Below are 4,213 nucleotides of genomic sequence, written 5' to 3'. Positions count from 1 at the left end.
CTTCTAACTGCTCGCAAGCTCCGACACTACTTTGACGACCACAAAGTTATAGTAGTCACCGGGTTTCCAATAGGGGATATTCTTCACAACAAAGAAGCCATTGGAAGAGTAGCCAAGTGGGCCTGCGAGCTGGGAGCTCACGACATTGAATTTTGGCCTCGCACTGCAATAAAGACTCAAGCGCTAGTTGACTTCGTATCAAAGTGGACCGAGCAACAAGTACCAGATAAACCGGAGGCTGCAGAAGTATGGCAGATGTATTTCGATAGCTCGCTGAAACTATAGGGAGCAGGCGTCGGGATCCTCTTCATTGCCCCTGGAGGTGAACAACTCAAATATGCTCTTCAGTTGTTATTCTCAGCATCCAATAATGCAGCAGAATATGAAGCTTCATATCACTGGGCATTAAGAGGTTGATGGTATACGGAGATTCACTAGTGGTCATAAGTCAGATAAATAAAGAATGGGATTGCTCGAATGATTCTATGGGCAAGTACTGTACAGCCGTCCGAAAACTGGAAGACAAATTTGAAGGGCTGGAATTTCATCATGTGGAAAGAGATCGCAATGCAGCAACAGACGCATTGTCGAAACTAGGATCCAGTCAAACTCAGGTCCCACCTGGAGTTTCGTCCAGGAGGTGCCACACCCAAGCATTTTATCAGATCAGACAGAAGAATGCAACGCTTTGAGCCAGCCAGAGTCAGACTCTAATGACTGGAGGGGGCCTATCATCAGGTATATAAAGAACGAAGAAGAATCGGATGATAAAGCCACAGCGGAACGTCTTGCAAGGCAGTCAACCTATTACACCCTCATAGTGGACGCACTATATAGAAGGGGTGCAACAGGAGTCCTCATGAAATGCATTCTCTCGGTTACTGGGAGGCAACTGCTAGATGAGATTCACGCCGGACAATGCGGGATACACGCAGCATCCAGAACTCTGGTTGGGAAGGTCTTCAGGTCTGGTTTCTACTGGCCGACAGCAAAGAGTGATGCAACCGAGTTAGTCCAGAGATGTGAAGCTTGCCAATTCTTATCAAAGCAACAACATTTACCAGCACAGCAACTGCAGACCATACCCGTAACATGGCCATTTGCGTGCTGGGGACTAGACATGATTGGACCCTTCAAGAAAGCTCAGGGAGGCTACACTCACGTGTTGGTCGCCATTGATAAATTCACCAAATGGATAGAATACAAACCCATTGCTTCTCTAACTTCAGCCAAGGCAGTGGAATTCATACAAGATATAATATTCAGGTTTGGGATATCGAATAACATCATAACCGACCTGGGATCCAATTTCACTAGCTCTGAATTCTTTAATTTCTGTGAACAACGGAGCATCCAGATCAAATAAGCGTCAGTAGCACATCCAAGAGCTAATGGTCAGGTGGAAAGGGCTAATGGAATGATACTAGAAGCACTCAGGAAAAAAGTCTTCGACAAAAATGAAAAGTTCGCAGGGAAGTGGATCAGAGAATTACCTTATGTGGTTTGGAGCCTAAGAACTCAACCCAGTCGAGCTCTGCATGGAACACCCCCTTCTTCATGGTCTATGGTTTGGAGGCAGTGCTACCTGCCGACCTCAAGTTTGGGGCACCAAGGCTGGTCTTCGAAAGCATAGCTAAGGCGGAAGCTACCCGGCTAGAAGATATTGATGTACTAGAAGAAGAGCGATTGAATACAATAATTCAGTCAGCTAGATACCAGCAGACCCTGAGGCACTATCATGATAAGACTATACGACATCGATCCTTCGTAGTGGGAGACTTGGTCCTTCGCCGAATTCTAGCGGGAGAAGGACGACACAAATTATCGCTCCTATGGGAAGGGCCATTCATGGTGGCGGAGGTCACTCGGCCAGGATCATATCAGCTTACTCAAATGGATGGCATGGAAGTAGGGAATTCATGGAATATAGAGCACCTCAGAAAATTTTACCCTTAGCAAGAACTATCGGAGCAACGTTGTATTCTGTAATTGGAAAATACGTCATCAATAAAAGATTTTACTCTCAAAGGCATTCAAACTATTGGTTATCCATTGACTTCGACTTGATTAGACTTGGAATCAAAACACTTACTCAACCTAGGGTGACCACTATACCCTACAAACGCAGCAATCAGCTTAAGTCGGCAATGACTTAAGACGGTGCAACATGCTCATGCTTACTAGACTTAGGGTGACCACTATACCCTACTAACGGAGCAATTGGCTTAAGTCGGCAATGACTTAAGACGGTGCAACATGCTCGCGCTTACTCGACTTAGGTTGACCACTATACCCTACTAACGGAGCAACTGGCTTAAGTCGGTAATGACTTAAGACGGTGCAACATGCTCGCGCTTACTCAATTTAGGGTGACCACTATACCCTACTAACAGAGCAACCGGCTTAAGTCGGCAATGACTTAAGATGGTGCAACATGCTCGCGCTTACTCGACTTAGGGTGACCACTATACCCTACTAACGCAGCAATCGGCTTAAGTCAGTAATGACTTAAGACGGTGCAACATGCTCGCGCTTACTCGACTTAGGGTGACCACTATACCCTACTAACGGAGCAATCGGCTTAAGTCAGCAATGACTTAAGACGGTGCAACATGCTCGCGCTTACTCGACTTAGGGTGACCACTATACCCTACTAACAGAGCAATCGGCCTAAGTCAGCAATGACTTAAGACGGTGTAACATGCTCGCAACTACTCGTCATAGGGCAACCTCTATGCCTTACCAGCTGATCAATTGGCATAAATTAGGAAAAGACTCCAAAACCAGCACGCCACGCTTACTTCTGCAATCGTTCATGACGACGGTTGAATTCTAACAACAGATACAAAATGTCATAGCTTTCAGCGCCAAGAACACATTCTAATATCCTATCCACCGAGTACCCAAGCGCTCTGATCACGCACACATATAGTTCACAAATGCATTCGGTATCTTCTAAACACGTCACTACGGCAAAACATCTCTATTTGGCAATGTCTTTCGCAGGAGCAATCAAGGAGGAAGGGCGACTCGAAGCATCAGGCGTGGCCTTGACATCCGCAACAATGTCATCAGGAACAACTACACCGAGCCTTCTCATCAGGATTCGCCCCGTGCGAATGGCTTTGTCCATAGCCTTATCACGCTGGGCTTTCAGAGCGGCGCAGTTGTCCTCTGCAACTTTGGTAGCCAGTTGAGCGGCCTCTAGCTCTTGGGCAATTGATCTCTTGGAGGCACGCAGATATTTGATTATGGAGTCCTTGCTTTACACCAACTGCCTAAGCCGCATGATCTCATCCTAAGATACTTGCAGTTCACGACGATGATGATCCAGATCTGTCATGGTAAAGCGGTGGCTCCTTTCAAAGATGGTTAAGGAATTGCTGGCATCACGATACAACCTATCTAGATTATCATGAGAAGCTGCAAGTGCTCATTTCTCCTCCTACAAACAAGAATCAAATCTCAAGCATCCAGTAAGCAGTAAAAAGCACGGCACGTCCAATTAAGTAAGCTTACCTCGTTAGAAGCCCTTTTAGAGTCAAGTTGAGCATTAAGAGAAGAATTCAAAGAATGTGTGTCGTCCAAAGAAGCAGAAACCCGAGCCAGATCGATCTGACCTTGGGAATACATCTCCTCAAGCTCGGAGTACCGTCGGGTTGAGTCGGCTTGATGTTGAAGATGTTTCTCCTCAAGCTCAGAGTACCGTCGGGCCATATCTGACAAAAAGCAGTCGAAGAAGGATACACAGTTAAAAACAAATTAATCAATCACCCAAGGAAGAAACAAAGGTACCAACCAGCATTTGACGCCTTCAAATCAGCTATATGTTTCTAAAGCAGCAATGGATTCCACTGCGTCAGAGACAGAGCTCCTTCTGGGATAGTGGCACCATGTGATTTCAATTGAGCAGACATCCCATCAACCAAAGCCTGTTATTAAAAACAAATGAGTATAGAGAAAATGATTTACCAGGAGGAACGACAGAACGAAAAGAGCTAAGTTACCTAAAGATTTGAAAAGAATGAGGGCAATCCTAAGTCATGAGAAGTTGTGTTGTAGCTCGACGAAGGAAGATCAACTGGAACAATCTGAAGAGCATCGTCGGGGGTTGACTCAGCTTCACTAGCAGATATTAGAATTCTAGCATCCGGCTCGCCGACCTCCAAGGCGACTCCCTCACTCGAAGCTAAAGAAGCATGCATCGCTATTA

Source organism: Zea mays, chromosome 7 (assembly GCF_902167145.1).
Source record: "Zea mays cultivar B73 chromosome 7, Zm-B73-REFERENCE-NAM-5.0, whole genome shotgun sequence".
NCBI classification, from domain to species: Eukaryota; Viridiplantae; Streptophyta; class Magnoliopsida; order Poales; family Poaceae; genus Zea; species Zea mays.
Note: the sequence above shows the minus strand (reverse complement) of the source record.